The following is a 20246-nucleotide window of genomic DNA, read 5'->3' on the forward strand; positions in this document are numbered from 1 at the left end:
TGCCAACAGCAAACATTTAAAACCCCTGAGTCGGGCCTTAAAAAACCATCAAAATCACACAACTGGCTTCAGCGACGATCCATAATATGAAGTTAGTGGCTTTAAGGAGCTGTTCGTGGGGGCCGGGGAGGCGGCGGGGGGTCTCAGGCCGCAGCCCGGCAGCCGCGGGAAGATGGCTGCCCCCTCCCCGGGCCGCCCCGGCCGCGCCGGCCCCTTTAAGGCGGCTGACCCGCTCGCCGCCTCGCCCGCCCGCCCGCCTCTCTTTCGCTCCCCCGCCTCTGCCCGAGACACTGGGAGTCGAGACAGGTGCATGCGCAGTGCGCTGGCAGCGCGGCGCGCTTGCGCAGTCACCTGCTGGTCGCCCCCCCCCGCCGGTACATCCGGGTCACCGCACGCCCGCCCGCACGGCCGGTCCCCCGCGGCGCTGTGCGGCTCGCTCCCCCTCCCCCTCTCCCCCTCCCCCCCGCGGGGCGGCTCCGGCTCCGGCGCTCCCCCCTCCGCGCCCTCCCCGCCCCGCCGGCTCCGGCCGCGCTGCTGCTCTCCTGCCTCCGGCCGAGCGGGGGGAGGCGGCGGCTCCGGCGCCCGCTCCCGTCCGCATCGCCGTCCGCGGGGCGGCTGGGTGAGTGTCAGCGGCGTGGAGGGCGGGGGGCCGGGCGGGGCGCCTCGCTTCATCCCCCGCGTTCCCCTCACACCCGGCGGCGCGACCCCCCCCACCCCGGCCCCGTTCCCGCCGGGGCCCGGCCTGCCCCTGAGGGGACGGGGCTCCCCCGCCCGCCGCCCCGGCTCCCATCTGTTGCTCTCCCCCCCCCCCCCCTCCCCTCCCCGGGCCAAACCCGCCGCCCCTCAGCCCCTCCGCAACTTCTCCGCGTCCCTGCCCTCCCCGTCCCGCCGCCGCTTCGCCCCCGCAGCGCCGTCCCCGCTCTGCCCGGGGCGCCCGGCGGGGCGAGGAGGGGGCTGCCCGCCCGCCCGGGCCTCCCGCCTCGGGGCGGGGGGAGAAGCGGCGGCCGCTGGGAAAACCACGCTAATGGCCAGGGACCTGCCCTGCGCTAAATCACCCTCCTCGGGGTTCCCCCGCTCTCCGGCGGGGCTCCTTCCCCTCACGGCGGCGGGTCGGAGGCAGAGGACCCGGTTGGCTCCCCCGGCGCGTGGCGGGAGCCGGCGGCCGGAGCGCGTCCTCCCCGCCGGCCCTCGGCCTCCTCGGGCGGCGCAGCCCCGGCGGGAGGCAGGTGGTGCTTCGCGGGGAAACGGAGTGACAGTGTTAATGGTTAACGAGGAGGAGGGAGCCTCTTGAAGGGACATCTGCAGTCTTCCAGACCGTGGCTAAAACGTGCAGCGAGTTCAGCAGCACGCAGGAACCGTCGCAGATCTGTCGTAGTGAGGGTGTATCCTGCAGGTTTGCGTGCGGTAGCCGTGATGCCGGGACTGTAATTGCAGGTAGGGTTAAGGTGGATTCAGAAGCTGTAACAGGAGGGTGTTGTTCCTAACCTATTCATTAAATAGCTGATAAAATCAGATTTTAATTGGATCTTAATTCTCTCCTGTGCAATTGAAGAATAAGGACGCATCCAACTCAGTTCTATTTTGTTACTTTTTAATCTGGTCTTGTATCTTCCATGGTAATAAAATACAACAAGTTTCTTCACAGAAACATTTCGGATATCAAATCAAGAGACTGTGTGTCATGAAGGCTCTTGAAGGGTTTTTCTTTTTCTGCTCCATTGCATCAGCACCCTGGATCCAAATGTCAGTGACAGTATGACAGCTGTCTTTCTGCTTTGATAGTGGAGTCTTGCTAACATTTAAAATCTGTCATTCTGAATTTCTGATAACGTAGTATGGAAATACAAGTGTTGATTAGCATATATGTTAATCCTCAAACCAGTAAAACATTTTCCAGGTTGATCTAATAATCTGTGTTCTTCCGTATTACCGTTTCTGTTGTTAAAAACTGCAAAGTCTGTTTTGCTCAAACTCTTCCCACCCCCCCATGGACACAAAGTTTTCTTTGTGCTCTGACTGCTTGGACTTTAAATATACCTTTAAATTAATAAGCAGTTTCTATAGTAGGTAGTGGCAAATAAGGATGTTGGATAGGAGGCGTTTAGCAATTAGCATGAGGTTACTATGGTCAAGGTTGGAACGTGAATCCAAACTTAGAAGGTCCCACCTGACAAATATCTTTGTTTAGTAAGGTGCGCTGTTTTGTGAAACATTTTCAGCTCTGTGTGGCAAGTTTAACGGTAAAATCCTAAGTGGGTAATACACTAACCCTAAAGTGGCTGGAGAGCTGCCTGGCAGAAAAGGACCTGGGGGTGTTGGTTGACAGCCGCCTGAACATGAGCCAGCAGTGTGCTCAGGTGGCCAAGAGGGCCAATGGCATCCTGGCTTGTATCAGGAATAGTGTGGCCAGCAGGACCAGGGAGGTGATAGTGCCCCTGTCCTCGGCACTGGTGAGGCCGCACCTCGAGTACTGTGTTCAGTTTTGGGCCCCTCACTACAAGAAGGACATTGAGGTGCTGGAGCGTGTCCAGAGAAGGGCAATGAAGCTGGTGAAGGGCCTAGAGCACAAGTCTTATGGGGAGCGGCTGAGGGAGCTGGGGTTGTTTAGTCTGGAGAAGAGGAGGCTGAGGGGAGACCTTATTGCTCTCTACAACTACCTGAAAGGAGGCTGTAGCAAGGTGGTGGTTGGTCTCTTCTCCCAAGTAACAAGCGATAGGACGAGAGGAAATGGCCTCAAGCTGCACCAGGGGAGGTTTAGGTTAGATATTAGGAAAAATTTCTTCACGGAGAGGGTGGTCAGGCATTGGAACAGGTTGCCCAGGGAAGTAGTTGAGTCCCCATCCCTGGTGGTATTTAAAAGACAGGTAGGTGTGGTGCTTAAGGACCTGGTTTAGTGATGGACTTGGCAGTGCTGGGTTAACAGTTGGACTTGATGATCTTAAGGGTCTTTTCTAAACTTAATGATTCTATGATTCTAAGATAACTGCTGTTTCATGAAATAGTAATGTTTTTTGTCTGGCATACAGAGAGTATTCCATTGTTGAAACACAGGCTTTCAGTAGAAGAGTAGATAGCTTTTTATCCAAGTCAAACTGTCACGTTTCTTACTGCATATATGAGCTGTCAGAGAGTAGCGTCCGTTGAAAGAAGTGATCCCAGAATCTGTTTTTAAAACATCCCGGTCAAGGAGTACCACGGTTGTATGAAAGTAAGGAATGAATTTGAGCCTGTCTGTTACACAACTTCCATTTGTTGTCAGGTGCTCTAGATTTTCTTCATTGTTTGCAGTTCATCTGGGGCCACCTCAGGTGACGGATTATTGAAGAGGTTGTCTTCTGAAATTCTCTGCCTCTTCATATGAAACCTTTCCTGCGGGAACCTTGCTGGCTGCAGAAACGTGATGTTAGCTGGTTCTGCTCTTGCATACATAACTGTCCTGTCCCCTTATCTGAGTCTTGTGGAGGTCTTAATGTTTGGATAAAGAGAAAAAGGAAACTATTTTTTATTGTGTCTTTCAGTAGTTATATATCTTAGCAGAATAATTAATTTTGAAATTAATTGAGGGCAATGGCTAAAATGGTTTAGGGAGAGTTATGTGGGGAACTTAATTCAAGGTGTCTGTCACCAGACTTCTAATGGCACTTACTAGACAGTTGGAATTAATACTGTAAAGAGACAGAAGGGGGGGGGAATATTTTTGTTGCTAACTGCTGAATTATGGAGTAATACAGTAACAGAAATTGGCTCTGTCACTTGGAAAAGCATGTGTAGGGGCCACTTCGGATTTCTGTAGCTGCTTAAGCACGGTAAACCTAAGTGCAGTTTTTTTTCCCCTCGCTGTGTATCTGGGAGAATACAGATACACAAACAGCCTGCGGTACCTTTCTTTTTTTTATTGCCTGCCAGCTGGGGGAATAGATGGAACTAATGCATACCCTGTAGTAGCGACGGGCAAAATTAAAGCTTATGTGCAAGAAGTCAGATTTGGCTTTTAAGCAGTCAGGTTTGTGTGTGTTTGTTGTTTTCAGGTTTTGGGTTTTGTTTGGTTTTGTTTGTTGTTTTTTTTTTTTTTTTTTTTAAGAAATCATGATACTAGTGTAAATCAAGGTTATCACCTTTGCCTGTCCTTCCTAAAAGCTTGCTCTTTTATAATTACACTGAAGAGTTTTAGTCATTGATGTAGATGGGCTTAAGTTGAGAAGAATGACTCCTGTCTCTTGAGGTAACGTTAACTACCATGAAGGATATTATAAATCAATTTTACGAGACTCACTCGTAAAAAAAGTTTGAAAATACGTCTTCAGAGCTGAAATATTTTCAGTGTTGTCAAATTACTTCTCATGGGCTATCAGCTGTCAAGCAAATATGCTACAGGCGAGGTACGCAGGCCAAGTCAATGCATGTGCTGAATCCACACAAGGTTTGCATGTCAGTGCCAACTCCTGTGCTTAGTACCAGGATGCAGAAAGTCATCCTGGCAGTCGTTTTGGTCCAGCTGAATCCCTCCAGGTCTATCAACATGGCTTCAGCGGTGATGAGAGCGAGGGGACTGGGGACATGAAGGAAGCTGTGCCTGGATTGGAAAGAGTTAAGTGCTGGGGAACATGAAGCATTATCACTAGTTACTAGCTGTGGCACCTGAAATACATGCATCAATTAGTCAAAGTAAGATTTATTTCAAAGTATTTTCCAGCTGCAAATGATGGCCAGTTTTATGTACCTTTTGATATCTTTTCTGCTCCCATGCATTTGCATGTACCAAGGGCACTTATGTATAAGTGGTCCTCTTGCATACCTCATAAGTCTTCGCTTAATATTAATATATGCATACATAACCTTTACTTAAAAGTACTAGTATTTTCTTCCTTGTGAATGTGGAAAATTTAACACCTGTAACTACCCAGTGTGGAGAAGTCTGCTTTTCTCTTAATGTGTATGAAGACAGGCGCTTCTGTGATTGCCTTTAATTTCAGGATCTCTTATAAATTCACCTCAGTTTCCCTCCCCTTCTGTGGTTCAGGAATGTTCTCTCGAGTGCCACAAGTTGGCTGCTGCAGCTGGCAGAGTGTTTCAAACCGTCTAAAATTTGCGGAGAGTAATGGGCTCTCTTACGTAGGCGCTGTTTTACTTTGCAGTTCCAGTGCTTTACTGGAGGTACATGTATTGCAATTATATAAACAGCAGAGCTTAACAGAAACCAACAACAAACAATGAGCAGTTTTAGAATTGACTGGGTAAGGCTGAAAGTATTTTTAGTTACGGCACTTTCTCCTGTGTTCCCCATCTCCTGTGGTTTTAATTGCATTCTTCTTTTTAGAAATGGCATTTTGTCTTCTCTGTCATGTGAAAGCCTGATGTGCAGAGAATACCTTCACTGTGGAAATAGTGAAACTGGTTACAGGCAAAGCATATTGAAAAGTGCAAGTAAAATGGTGCATTTTTTTTGCCTTTCACTCAGGATAATTTGAATTTCAAGGTAGCTGTAAGACAGTCGTAGATGTGAGGGAAAGGCTGACGATGTCCTGCTCAGGGTGTGCGTATGTGGCTTATGAACTCACATCTGTTGTTACAGCCTTTGTCATCTGGTTATGCTACCATCTTCATTTACTGTTGCTACTGAATCAGGTGGTGTTGGTGAAATGTTTAGTAATCTATTTCTGGTTGACTCTGGAAATGTTATTACTGGCCATGAATTCCACTTGTAAAAGGACTTTTGGTACCAGACTTAGTATTTTTGAGTGTTCTTTAACGCTGCTTTTTCAGCACCTAGGAAAAGAATTTTTACGTTTCTAGTACCTAGACAAGTATTGGCTGATTTGTGCATATCAGGAAAGATTGTTGTTTGCCTTACTTGCACTAACCTAAAGTTCTAGTATTGCGTTTGGGGAATGATGTGTGACTGACCAAACCCAGCGTTTTTTTTTCTACTACGCAGAATCACTGTGGGACTGTAGGAAAAATTAGAGACTAAATATCTCTGAAACAAAGAGATTGTACATAAGTCTATTAGAGTCTTCAAGTCTATAAGACTAATTTCCTCTAATAATGGTTGTGTGGGAGGATTTATTTTTATTCTTTTACTCCCGTTCAGTGGAAATGCTCTATGGTTTGTGGCCTTATTTACTAAGTGTTTGGCTGATTCTCTGGCTTATATTTACAGCACTTGGGATTCCCAGGTGGTCCCTGTGCAAATAGTATAATTGGGTCTGGGACAGCTTAGCTTGTGAGATTGAGTGCATTCACTTTGGTGTGGCTCTAGCTGCAAAAATAGCATGCCTTGCAAAACAGGCCGCCTGTCTGCCACCCACACCAAAACCTAAAGCTTGATCCTGTAGGCAGTTAATACGTTTGTCTGGAAGGCTGATTCCCATCAGCAAACGCTTTACCTGAACCGGTGACCACCAGGCAAAAAGAAGTTTTGTATCAGTAATCACTTTATATGTAAGAAAGTGCAGCAGAACACTGTCCTAGATACATTTTTAAAAGCACTTTTTACTTGAGACCACGGGGCTTAACCGTTCCCCAGTAGCAGGAGGCTGTTCTGTGAGCAAATTCTGCTTAACTGGCGTAGTTCAAAAGACTCTTAAATTCAGCCATGAGGCAATTCTGGTTCTCCTTCAGTACTAGATGTTTAAATTAAATGTAGTGTTAGCATGAGTAACTTTTTCTGGTGTACTATACAAGGTAATAGATGAGTTCCTAGGAACCCTAGTTGTAAATTAGCTGACTGGAAAGCCCTGTTTCTGTGACTAGTGGCTCTAGCAGTCGTATAACTTCAAAAGTTAGATCTAATTGCATATTCGTCCAGTCAAGTGTGGCACTGGATGATGGCTGGTTCTCTTTTTTGTTATAGCAGTCTTGAGGGTACCATCCTCCCAAGGAAAGGGAATTCTTGTCTTTTTGTGTTGGAAAACAAAGGTGTTTGTTTTGGCTTCTGATGTACAAATCAGTTTGACCTTTCCACTGGAAAAAAAAAAAAAAAAAGTAGTTTTCTGAATTCTAGCACTGCTAGTCTGGGAAAAAAAAGCTGTAAGAATTAATAAGAAATATATTCATAGCTCTTATTTTTTTAAAACAAAACCTTCCTGTTTGGTGTCCCTGAAAGTGAAACTTCCCAGACGAAGTGCGTTCTGGGCATGAAAAGCCAGTTCACTTCTTTTTGTTATATTTGCACCTTTTATGTGCTGAGACATACGGTTATTTGAAACTGTTCCTTCTTAATGTGGAAGTGAAATATGTAACCACTAGACTCCATGAGGCTTCATCTCAAAGATAAAATTGCTGACTTTTTATATAAATGAAGATCATATGGACAAGGCAGAGCGTTATGTAAGGATCGCTTATGGATAGTAGTTAATTGATTCAGAGTTTAGATTTCCTACTTGTGTGTAAAAGTCTGATGTGGGGAGATGTGGATTTGTTAGCTGAACAGGCAATTGAATTGTAATGATAGTTTTGAAATCTTTTGCTCTGGGTACTTCTTGTAGAAGATTACTTGCTGCTTGTTCCCATGTGCGACTGGCTAAAGTCATGTTCTCCCAAACACTAAAGTAGTACTTTAAATGCTGTAACTGTTCTTACCTTTGCATCTTAAGAGTTCAGAGCTGAATTAATTTCTTAGCAGTAGTAACAGAATAACATGACCTAGTTGATATCTCCTAGCTTGAAGTTTGGAGGAGGATCTTACAAGAGCTTTCAGCTAGCCTAACAAAACCCAAGTTGTTTTCTTATCTTTTCTGAAGGTTCTCGTTTTAGCAACATTCAAACTTGTTATGGAGAAACTATCCATTTTTCTGTAACAATGGCTTCCTAGTAAACACGGAGTAGAATCGTGTCCCTGTAGGAAACTTACTGTAGGTGGGACTGGCAGTAAAGTCTGGTAAATGGCAGTGTAAGAGACTATTGATTAAAACCTAATACTTTGAGCAAATAATGTTATATAATATTGATGTTAATATTGTGTCAGGTTTTCAAAGGAATTTCAGTCAAACTACTTCAGTAGCTGCCAAAAGTGAGGCTTGGGAACAGATGTTGCAACTGTAGTCTTAAAATTTTTTGACAGCTCTTCAAATAGCTCTAGTGTGTCTCAGCTTTACAGCAAGGTGTTTTTACAGGGCTTATGCCTCTTGCTTTGCTTCTCTCCCCGTCCTTAGTCCAGAATGGGCCTCAACTTGACCCCATTACAGCCCTGTGAAAACTCATGCTCTAATAAACATGTGCCCAGCCAGGCAGCATGGGAGAAGAAACAGGTTTGGATGGAGATGACGGCTGAGGTGAGGAGCGATGGCAATTAACTAGGAGGAGGAACAGCAGCTTCCTTTAAGCTGAGAGCAGGGAAGAATATTAATTAGAATCTGGGTCTGAGTTGGGGACAAGTTGTTCAAAAACTAGCGGAGAGGTTGGTTTGGGAGCTTGTTGGCTGCGTGGAGAGTATCGGTCAGGTACCGAGGGAGTGTGTGGGAATGACGCTGCCTCTCACCCAGCGTCTTGGGGACATCAAGGGAAATGGGGACTTGCTGGGCAAAGAAAATAGGGAAAAGAGAGCTGATGGGGAGAAGGCTGGACAGCAGAAGTAAGAGTAGAAGCTGGGATTTTGTCAAGAAGGCAGACAGGTCTCTTGGACAAGGAACTCGGTATGGTTAAAGTAGAGTCAGAAAAACTATAAGGAAGGGACTACAGTGAAAGAAAACACACCAAGTTTTGTCCATTGCCATTAGTAGCCATTGTGTCTTCACCACTTTAGCTTAATATGTATCTCGAAGTGGTAGAAATTGGTGTCGTGAGCAAATGGTTCTGATTCTGCTGATGTGCCGTGTAGCTATGAGGGTGAATTGTCTGGGCTCTTCTCCTAGTTAAGAGTTTATACTTGGCCTTTTCTGTTGGGCTGTGAAGCAGTGCTCAAAAGTAAAGAAACTGCAGAAAGAAAGCAGCCTTGAATATATAATTGTATGCCCTTTCTTTCATTAGGACCCTTCCTTTATCCCCAGGATGAAGTGGCTGGTGCTAATTTAGTGAACAAGTTCTCAATAGTTTGTCTCCGTTACTTAATACCTTACCATGCTCTTTCTCAATTGCTCCAGAGATGCAATTAATTTCCACTTGGACAGTCTGGTACTACTTTCTGTACAGTTTTTCTATTACCAGAATGGTCTAGTGAGATGAGGAAGTGATTTGCTTCCTATTTCACACATGAGGAGCAAAGGCACGAAGAAGAGAAGTTCAGCTAGTTTTGCATGGTTAGAAATGACTGGAACCTGAGTCTTTTTAGACTAGTTTACATACTGCAGCCACATCCCCATCGAACTTGCTGCTTTTCTCTTGCTATGATTCCATTTAATACTATATTCTAACTTCACAGTTGTTTCTTGTGTTCGCTTATGGTCTCTTTGGACATGTAGCTGCCATAACCAAATCGGAGAACATGGTGATGCTTGAGGTCATTCTGTTTATTGCAGCAGCAGAACGTGACCATTTCATTTGTCAAAAAGGCAAAGTTATTTCTAGTCTCTTGTAAAAATACATTGCTTGTTCAGAGAAATGAGGAAGGATTAACTCTGGCATTGTGTGACTCTCAAGAGCTCGTACTCTGGTATTAGTAACTCCCACAAACTTTTGGTATTGATGCAGATTGAAGCATTCCTTAGCTGTACTGTATTCACACAGCTTTAGGGCCAAACTGCCACGTGTTGTAAAAAGACACCTATTTTAGTGTTTAAATGTTATGGAAAAGTTAAAGTGGTGGTGCAGCTTTATTAACCGAATTGTGGGCAGTGAATTCCTTTCTCTCCTTTATGGTGAAGGAAGGGAGGAGGAATGGGCTGATTTTTATTTTTCAGTTGGGACTCTCTCAATTGTCCGCATTGCTCTGCTTAGCTGTTTACTTTGACCGATAGTTCTGTCCTGCTCAAGCCGCTGGAAGGAGGAACCATAAGCTCTTTCTGTTTTGTAGAGCATTGTGGCTTCTCAAGTTTCCCTTTAGAAGAGAAACCGTATCAACCAATGTAAGAAGCATAGAGCTGCTGTTTCTTCTGTCATTAGAAGGAAGGGTAAAAAGCCTTTGCTACCCATTTGGGTTTTTTGAGTTGGTTAGTGTTTTTTGGGGTTTTTTTGTTCGTTTTTTTTTTTTAATCCTGTTACTAGCTCAACACTCAAAGTTTTTCTTGGGAGCTTCTTTTTTAAGAGAAACAGTATGAATGAAACTTATGCTGGTTAGAAAACTGTATAGTATTTTAAAAAAGTGTTTACTCATGGGTAAAGAAAAGAACAGCAGCCTCTGCTGATGGAGCTGTGGTTTTTTGCCTTTTCTTGCCAGGCCTACTGTGTTGGCTTATGTTCAGTTAATATTTGGCTGATCAGCCTTGCAGCTAGCAGGAGTAGGAACACTTTTGCTGTAGATTAAATTTGGTGGAAACTTGCTTTCTCTTGAAAGCTTTGCGTTCATTGGTAGCAAATCTCTTTTCGGGTCTTAAGGTAGAGATTTTTCTCCCCTGTTAGGGAAGGGAATGATCACAGGAGTGCTTTTGATCTGAAAAGTCAATCTGTGCTCTGGGTTTCTGAGAAGCACAGCTGGCTTCTGATGTGATACTGAGTATGTGACAAACATTAGCGTTCAAACTTGAGGTACTTTCATGTAGGAAAGGTCACGTAAACAAAGACTTTAAACAATGAGCCTCAGGTGCTGTTTTCTGGCCTTATGTAGGCTTTTTGTGTATTTAGTTATGTGATCTGTCAGCTCTGCCCACCTTTACCTCTGTGGGTGGATTTATGCAATTTAAGTATCTTCAGTTCAAGTAAGAGCTGTAGTGACACTTTATAAAAGAACATGAAGTGCAACATGCTGAAGCATAGCTACGTGTGGGTGAGTCAGGAGAGAGCTGGGAGTAGCAGCGCTGAAAAAGAAAAGGAAGTCAAGTCATGATAGAACTTTGTTTAAAAAGGAAAAAAAAAAAAAAACCCCAAAAAACCAAACAGAAAAACAGTAAAACTACAGCCATCTCTCTCCAGAGGATGGGAACGCAATAAGGTGATATAGTTCATATCTTATAGTTACTCTCTGTGTGTATAGATTTTTCTATGTGTGTGTATATATCTATAAAAACACAGGTGCGTGCACATACTTACATGTGTGTCCGCACACTGTGCAGTAGAGTTAGCTGTATCTCAATACAGTACTCAAGCAGGGCAAATTTGAACTGATGTAGAACCCACATGTATTTTTAGGAAACTAGTATTTTAATTGTTGGCCAAAATACTTAAGTGATTTTCAAGCCTCTATGTTGGTATACCAGTGATGTAGGCTTTGCTTATGCTCTTGTTCCATCTGTTAAGGACAGATCCTCTCTGCCAGGGGACAAGCATGCATGCACCCGCTCATCAGGGCACACATGCTATGTGCTGCTGACAGTTGTCAGGAAATAAAAAATACTGAGTACAATATAGTTCAATTTTCACAATATGTTGGCTTTACAGCACTGCCAGAATGATTCAATGCTGCTTAATTTTGTGTTGCTGATGTATATGCAATAGCTTCAGAAAAAGAACTAAAAATCACTTAGTAACTTCAAGTAATTTGTGTTTAGCTTCCACAATTATATAGCTTTAACTTCCTCGGAGAACATGTCGTCTTCGGTCTTAGTATTTTTGCATGTTTAAAAAAAAAAAAAGCCAAATGCTTTCTTTAAAATGAAAAGCAAAATTGTTGCGCTTTGAATTGGTCTGTTTCCTGGTTCTGAATCAGTGTTAGAAAAAACCAACTAAATGTATTTACTTTAGTCCTGGTAAAATGCTGTTCTTAGCAAAAAGATTGGGTGTTTCGTTTTTATCATGTGTTGTAAACAAGCACATATTTGATTTAACGTTCTAGATATTTCTTAATAACATAATCATAAGAAAAATATGAAAATCATAAGAAAAAGTAAAAAGCTATTTTATGTTGGTACTTAAGAGTATCTTTTTTTCAAAGACAATGTTCAATCTTAATTTGAGCTAGTGTTACAGCGATCTTTGGAAGTTCAGAGAAAGAAAAGAAATGGGAGACGGTGAGTGAAGGCCTTGTTAGACATGTCTGAATAGTCATCTTAGTATTTTATAAGTACTCTAATTCTTTAAAGTACTTGTGCAGGTTTTTTTGTTTGTTTTAAAGCTGGTTTAGTTAAGCTATTCTTTTATCCCTTGCCTTAGGAGGTCCCAGAGTATGGATTTCTACACTTAATCTGCTGCCCTTCACTGAAGGAGGGCACCTCATAAAAGTATTTTTTCTCTTATCAACCAGTTATTGTGTGTAACATCATCTCTTCCTTACTACTGTCAGCTGTGCTCTGCTTCATAAATTGCTGAGCCTGCTGTTACAGGATGGGCTGGTAACGGAAACGCGAAGGCTGTGTCCTGCCTGCGAACACTGTAATAGAAGTAACTGGAAGGTAGGGTTCATGCTCTTGTTTTACGTCTGATCAGATAGTTTCACTCTTACTGCTCTGCCCTTTCTAATCCTCTTTTATTTGGCATTTATGTAGAAAGCTCTTCTTGCTCGTACTTCAGGAAATATCTGACATAGATAACATTCTTTGTGTTTTCTTTTGCTTTGACTGACCACACTTTTCCCTGCTTTGTTCTCCCCTGGATACTCGTAAAAACAAAATGTTTAGAGTAGCTGCTACTGGTAGCATCTAATTCAGTAGTACAACAGCTCTGGTTGTTATCCTACTGCTTCCTTCATTTAGCATCATTAATACTTGTAATCATCTCTACAAAGTTGAGGCTAGAACTGCCTGAAAAGGAAATAGTTTGAATTTTGTCTTTGAACTCCCCACCTCCCCACCCCACCCCCCGACTGAGCAGGTTCAGGGAACCTGGAAGTGTGCTCGTTAGGGGCTGTTTTTCAGCTCTGGATGCGGGGCCGGTCAGGCCAGAAGTCCAGACAGGTTTCGTTGGAACTGTGCTTTGGAATCGGGGACGGTCGGGGACGGCTTGTTGAACAGGACATGGCTTCCCCCCCCCCCCGCTTTATGCTGTGGTTCTCAGGGTTTCTCAGTACTTGCAATTGGGGCAGACTGTGTGCATGTAGTAGTCTGCTTTTCTGACAAATGCTCCTTTTGGGTCTGAGTAAAGTTTACAGTTCAGAAGCAAACCTTTATTCTTTCCGAAGAGCCATGAGCACTACTCTTACTGTTTCCAAAACAGTGCTTCCAGAAAAAAAAGAATAAAATTCTCACTTTTGCAACGAAACTGATCTTCAGGGTCAATACTACAAGCTTTTCCAGTATCATTTGAGCAGAAGTAGTAAATTCAGCATCTCCTATTTTTTTTCTTTAACTAGGAGGAGTAGTGTTTATAATAGGCTGCAGATAATACCTGTTGAAAGATGCAACTCTCATTTGTCAGTGTCTCTTACTGCCTGAGACTTTATAATGGCATACAGTTCTCAGTAACGTGGGAGTAATTCTGAAAATCTGGCTAGGCTTTTGTAGTTTGTCTTGAACAAGTTTGAAAAAGGTGATCTTCTTTTCTTAGACAGGTGGGATCCCCCTGCTGCTCCCCCAATTTTTTAGGTTAATTATGAAAAGAAAACCTTTTGGGGAAGTTTGTCTCTGACACAGCAGCCATGTCCTCAGGCCGGAAGCTTAGCAATTAGTTCCTCCTTTGCTGTAGCACCTGCGCCAAATAGTTGGCTCTGTGTACCTTGCAAAATGGCACTGATTTGATCTTTAAATATAAATAGTATGGCCATGGCTTTTAAATATGCTGCATTGTTGTTTTAATAACTAGCTAGACTTAAAAGAAATTATTTTGGAAAATATTTCTGAAAGCTACAGCGCCCGAACCGTCCCACGCTTAATGAGACTTGCACCTTTTGCAGTTGCCCTACATGTATTGGTTTTATCTAAACCTGTGTTTATAGAAAGCTGCAGTACATATCAAGATTGACACAGTATATCAGGGCCTGTAGCCTATCCAGAGCAGAAAGGATGGAAATGTGTTGTCTAGTCTATTTGCCTGGTAACAGGGGATCAGTTCTGTCTGCTTATCATATTTACAAGGAAATTACTACATTTGCATTTGTCTCATTGCCCAGCTTCTGACTCACTGGAAGGCGTGGATAGTAATGCATAGTCTAATGTGTAATACATAGAAACATACTATTTATAATACATCAATATAAAATATATATTTAAACACACAATATTAAATACTATGTGATATGTGAATAATTGTTTGTTTCAGAATCTGATAGATGGAGTATGCAGTTGAAAGTTGCACTGACAAAAACAACTGTACTAGCAGATCTGGGATGTTATTTCATTGTCTTTGTTGACTGAGGTGCTCTAACCCCAATTGCTTAATTGTTCTGGTCATACGAGTGTGTAATGTGGATGATTTGAGGAGGTCCATCAGCTTCAGTGTGATGAAAGTAGTAGTATGTTGCATAAATAGAAGTAGCTATCTAAAGCTTGAACTTACTTGTTTTAAGTTAACAGTTTTGCTTGCCCCGGCCTGTGTACTGGTTGAGCTGTGCAAAACAGGCTTGGGAAACTGATCCAGATTTCAAACAACCAACTTGTGGGTTATAGGAGTTTTAACCAGGGAACTTACCCACGTTAACCCAGTGGTGTTCATGTTGGTACAATAGAGGAAATAAGGCAAGAACTGTTTCTTCTGCTGGCGGTCATGGCTTAAAATATAACAGGATAAAAGCTTTATTTTATTTGAAGCACTAGAGAGACCGAAGGAAACAAATACAGATCTTAATTTTATGCTGAACTTGCTTTTTAGAAAGGCGTTGTCTTTAAAGGTAGTCGGACTTTCTGCTTTCTCCCATATGTGGGAGTTTTAGGTTTTTTAAATACAGTAATTTCAAGCAATTTGTTTGCACTAATTCACTCCTCATAAATGTTAAAGCCTTTCATTTATCTCTGAAATCCTTTGACGAAGTTGTCTGGCTGTGAAGAGCACCAGATTTTGCTTCTAAGAGGAAAAAAGGTGTGCAGTTGTCTTGTCTGTGTCACTGAGAAAATGAGCCAAAGAATTGAACTGTGGCCTGTGTCAGTGCTGTATGTTCTCTTGAATGCGAGGCTTGTCCATTAAAGATTTTTTTTTTTTCTTCTAACATGGTTTGTTAGCTTTCTAAAAGGAGACCTAAGGATGTGACTCAACCTTGCAGAAGGAAGGAAACATGAAATGTAGGCTGTTCTCCTGTTCTGAACTTAGAGCAAACCTTTGCAGAGGGCTCAGTATTGTTGCTAAGTAAATGTAGAACCACCGTACTGTGCATGGAAAATAGGGAAAGCAGAGCTATGTGTGAGTGTTCTTGGCTTTATGAAAAAGACATTGTGGTTAATGACATCTTGCATGTAAGTAAAACAAAAAAGCAACCTACCCCCTGATTTAAATAATTTCAATCCAAAGGAGTGTGAAGTCCCGTTCTTTCCCTCCCCCGCTTTCTTAGGATGTGGGAACAAAATGCAGTGTATCCCTGCTGGTATGAGACGGGAGTTTGAGATGGTGGATTCAGGTTTGCTGACACTGGTGTGCAAACAAGTTAAGTGTGGACAGGAGGACGATAATACTGCTGGTTCTCCGTTTTTATAGATACTTGAATCATTTTGTCATTTATAGGTCTGAATATGATGATTCCTATCCTCTGTTGATCCAGAATGAATTTGTGCTCAGTAAAAGTGTAGAAGCCAAAGTGGTGAGCATCAATATTAAACTTACTGGTTTATGGTAGTTTGGGTGGGTTTTTTTTGTCTAAAAATAGTGTGCTAGCTAAGGAATAGAAGATGCAGCAGCCAAACATTTTTGTCTTTTATTCCCTTTATTATACAGTTAGTGCTGAACGGGCTTTCCATAGTCATAGCAATTACATCTTCTTCATGGTAATACTGTAAGGGTAGGGTTTTTTCCCCAGACTGGGGTATGGACAGTGTACTGAAGTACAGTTTTATAATAAGTTAAAAAAAAGGCAACAACAAACCCAAACAAACCCCCAAAACCAATGCCCACCCCACAAAACACAACTGGTCCCTCTGAGCCAGGGGAGAGGCTTGCACAAGCATACAAACAGTTCTGGCATTCGTTGCAGCTGAGGAGAGTGGAAATTCCCAGTAGTTTGGGGGTAGGAACAAAAAGTTGTGATGCGATTGAGACATGTGATTGATGGCTGACCCAGGACTTCTGCCCTGTATGTTTACTCTTGATCTGTTGTGCTGCATGATAAATCTACCATTTGAGTAACAGGGTAAGCGAAGAAGAGACCTTCAGGAACACAGAGATGGGAGGAGAACAGGTGGTAGAAGATGGACTTCGGTAGAGGTGCAGCCTTGTTGGCTTGGTATCGGATTAATGGTCTGTTCAGATGCCACTCTGAAGGAGTACAGTCATCCAGGGAACTAAACTTTAGCAAGGGACGAAGGAAAAACCATGAAGCTTCTGAAGAACAGCCTTGCTCTAATAAAGGCTGAAGAGTTAAAACCAAGCAAACAAAACCCCACCATACCATCGTCGCCTTTTTGTGCTTGTTTGCAGAGATTGAATCTGCATGGATTTCCAAAAATGATTGATCTAGTTTCTTGGCTAGTAAGTTAGTATCCATGCCTGCTTTCTGTAAAATCTGGTCATAGATCTAACTAATGTTTAAGGTGATTGAAAATCTTAAATATAAAGATAGGATGCTAACCTAAACATCTTAGGCCTTGATTTTAAGAAAATTGAGAGGCAATGTGATAAAGGTATGTGAAATAAATGATATAGCACAGGCTGACAGGGAATGAGTAATTTTTCTTCATGGCACCTTAAGTTGGCATCCAGTTGTCAGGCAGTAAGTGTAAAATAAATCAGGCTGCTTTTTTTTCCTCACACAGTACCTAATTGGACTGTGGCACTCGCTGTCAGTATTGGTTGAAGAGGCTGAAGATGTGCATACCTATCGAATGTGCAGACATAACTTCTAGTTCAGACAGTCTCTGCCCTACTTTTGAAGTCGTCCTGAGGGTATTTCCCTAAAAACCTGCTGTTGAGCAGGTGAGCATTTGGTGTGAATCATTTTGCTTGTTCATTCCTTGCCCAAAAACACCCATCTGCATTCAATAAATCTGAGTGTAATGGGTAATAGTCTACATTCAGTGTCAAGATCCTTTAACTTTTAAGGAGAAAGTTCAGGGCTTTTGTCCTCAGATTTTAGCAAGTATAAAGGCAAAGAAAAGAGATTCCAGGAAAAAAATGTTCTGTTACAAAGAGGATATTCAGCTATAAGTAATGCTTGAGTTTACAGCTTCTGTAAAAAAATAGGAACATGTGTGTACTTATTCTTGTATCATTGCTGAAAATCAATGTATTTAAAGTTAGTGGTAGTGCTGGTTGTGATATTGATTGTGAGATTTTTTTTTTTTTTTTTGACACAAAAAAATAGAGGGTGGGGGAAGCTAGTCTCCTTATCTTGGTAAAGGCCACTAGATATGAAATCCTATACCTTGAGAGCTGCTTCTGAAGTAGGCCTAAATCAGGCTCTAATGTCCTTCCTGTGGTAGTCTCTGTTATTAGAGATGCTGAATGATTATTCATTTATCACTATTCTGTGTGGAGGGTGACTTTGTAAAGCTGCTGATGTGGGGCTCTTAATCAACGCGCCCATCACTTGCATACTTGCATCCGTCTACTAGTTAGCATCTCTTGCTCTGCAAGTCCAAATTCTGTGGAGTCTTTTTATTTGCTAGAGTCTTTGTTGCTACCGTGTGCAGCAGGAGAAACAGGTTAACCTGCCGAACAGAACAGAAACAAGTTCTCCCTCCTTTTGTTTGTGTGAAGCTAACAGTGCTACAAGGAGGGGAGAGAAGGGCAGGCAGGACGTACTTGCCAGTTAATAGCTACTGTAGTTTTCAAACAGTGCTGCACTTAACGTTATTCAGTGTTGGACAGTCTTGTTTAGTATGGAATTGTACAATTCTGCATAAAGATAATGCTTTACTTATTGGGTGGTTACTTCTCTGTGCTAGTATTGTTTTTCTTCCCTTTATCAGAATACTATGAAAACTGAATTGTTGATACTGGTCTGCTCGAAACTGAACTTGATGGTTTTTACTGCTTGAAAGTGGGATTTTTCTGCTAGCAGGTATAGTTCAGATAGGTTTTTAGTTATAGGGATTCCTGTTTGTATTAAAATATTGTGTAAACTGACTTTTTGTAGCTATTTTGGTGGATTCACTTTTTCCTGAAGTTAATAGCCTATGTGTAGTTTAGTGTGCTACATGAAAAAACAAGAGCAAAGGTGTCATGAAAGCTATTATAGCGTAACACTCCCACCCCCCAACTACACCACCACTTCCCACTCCACATCTCCATCTCATCCCTGCTGTGGGTTTAATCCCACCTTCCCACCCTCCTGCTGTCTGCGAGAGCCCTGCGCTTGCTGGGTGGGTTTGGAAAGGTGCTCTTCCGCTTTTCCCCCCGCTTCTCTGGCATGCCAGGCTGGGGCGGTGGTAGGTCCGTCCCTGCATCCCACCATGGCTCCTGGGGCCCCTTCCCGATGGTGTGGAATTGTTCGAGGCTCAGGACTGCGTTGGAGGTCTCAGGGATGCTGTAGTCAGGGGTGAGCAGCTCCACAGGCAGTGAAAGCGAGCTGATGTTGCAGTGGGAGATGGCTCCGCCGGTGCCACCAAGGTCCCCAGGCATGGGAACGCTGCTGGGACCGTCCTGGCTGACCAAGGAGCCATCCAGTAGCATATCCTTGGGCAGTTGGAGGTCACCTGCTGGGTGCCCAACGGCTTGGGTGTGGGAGCCAGCACAGTGGCTGAGGATGTTGCTGCCCAGGGGGATGTTGCTGCCCGGGGCTGCCCCCACAGGGGTGACCCTGTCGGAGAGGCTGAGCTGTGCAAACTGCCGCTCCATGGCCTGGTACCCGGGAAAGCACGGCGGCAGCACCGGTGGGGCTGGGGCCACCGCTCTCCCCTGAAGGTTGAAGGGTATGTAGCATTGCGGTTGGCCCTGCAGGTTCCCAGGGGCCGCCCAGGCTGGAGGCATCCTGCAGCACCAGGGACCCCACAGGGCAGCACCCGGCAGGGACGCAGCACCATGGCCGAGCACGAAGGTGGCCGGTGGAGGCAGGTTGGTGCTCATCCACTGGGTGCAGAAGACCCGGAGATCAAAGAAGCAGCTGCATGGAGCCATCTGCAGACCTGTGCGGGTGAGCGGGAGCCGTGCTGGGCTGGGGGGACCCTCCAGGGGCACCCGCCAAGCCGGCCCCAATTGCAGATGTCCCCTGGCTCTGCGCCGAGCGTGTGGGAGGCTTGTGGCTGGGGCACTCCCTGTGGGGTGAGCGGCTGTGCTGGTGGGACGGGGTTGCAGGTCAGGGAGGAGACTCACTTATAGGAGGTAAAATGGGAGAGATGGCCCCAAGTATTTGGGAAATTCTCTGTAAATTTTATTTACTGGGCATGCATCACCCGGACAAGGGCAGGCACACTCACATAGGATTGCTGAACCCCTGTGCCAGAAATGCTGGGGGGATGAGGGTGCTAGGGATGAGGGTGCTAGGGATGCTGACAGTACCAGGGTGCCAGGGCAGACGGGGATGCCATACCTGCTGGGGGTGCCCAGTCTGCGGGGAAGGGCTGCTCCTGCCTGGCCAGTTGGCACAGGTTCGCTGAGCCTGAAAGAGAGATGGGAGCGACTGCTGGCGATCACCTCTGCTCTTGCCCCCAAGAGCATCCCCAGGCTGCAGGGGTCGGGGTTGGTCCCTGCCTTGGGGGTAGAAGGTTTCAGGACAGACAAGACTGAAGCAGACGGGGCACTGGGGTTGCCCGGGGTCTGCGCAGTGGGAGCTGCAGTGCTGGCAGCGCCGCAGTCCGTTACGTCTGTTGGTTGCTAAGGACTCTCTGGGGTTGCTGGCTCTGGCCTTCTGTTTGGGGTCTCCCAGGAGGGAATGTAGGGGCTCCCCCTGTTCTGCCCCAGCTCCTCATGGGGAGGGAAAGGGTTAAGGGGGGCTGGGGTGCCCCCTGCCCCTACAGGCAGCTGTCATCGGTTGCTGCGGTTGCAAATGCCTTTGGCTGGAAGCCTTGGTCAGTTCCCAGGGCTGTGGTATCACTGGTGTTCATGAGACTTGGTGGAATGAGTCCCATGGCTGGAGTGCCGGGATGGAGGGCTGGTGAGAAGGGGTAGGCAGGGCAGGTGAGGTGGAGGTGTGTCGCACTATACATAAGGGAGGGGTTTGGTTGTACAGCCCTTACGGTTAGCGGTAATATGGTTGAGAGCCTCTG

At 44.7% G+C, this 20246-nt stretch overlaps 1 protein-coding gene across 4 annotated transcripts in view; it reads left to right on the plus strand.

The window, feature by feature from the left end:
* Positions 1 to 20246, plus strand: part of CYRIB (CYFIP related Rac1 interactor B) — a 102166-nt gene that overhangs the window by 21178 nt on the left and 60742 nt on the right. For 2 of the 4 annotated variants that reach the window (XM_082312581.1, XM_082312585.1), the window contains exon 1: positions 516 to 619. The exons of 1 other annotated variant lie outside the window; for it this stretch is intronic. The gene's annotated coding sequence lies outside the window, so the exon portion shown is untranslated. Of the gene's footprint in view, positions 1 to 515; positions 620 to 20246 lie in introns of those variants that run through there. One more of the 4 variants, XM_082312584.1, reaches the window with a different exon arrangement.

The sequence above is a fragment of the Platalea leucorodia genome (assembly GCF_965183815.1).
Source record: "Platalea leucorodia genome assembly, chromosome: 1".
Lineage (NCBI taxonomy): Eukaryota > Metazoa > Chordata > Aves > Pelecaniformes > Threskiornithidae > Platalea > Platalea leucorodia.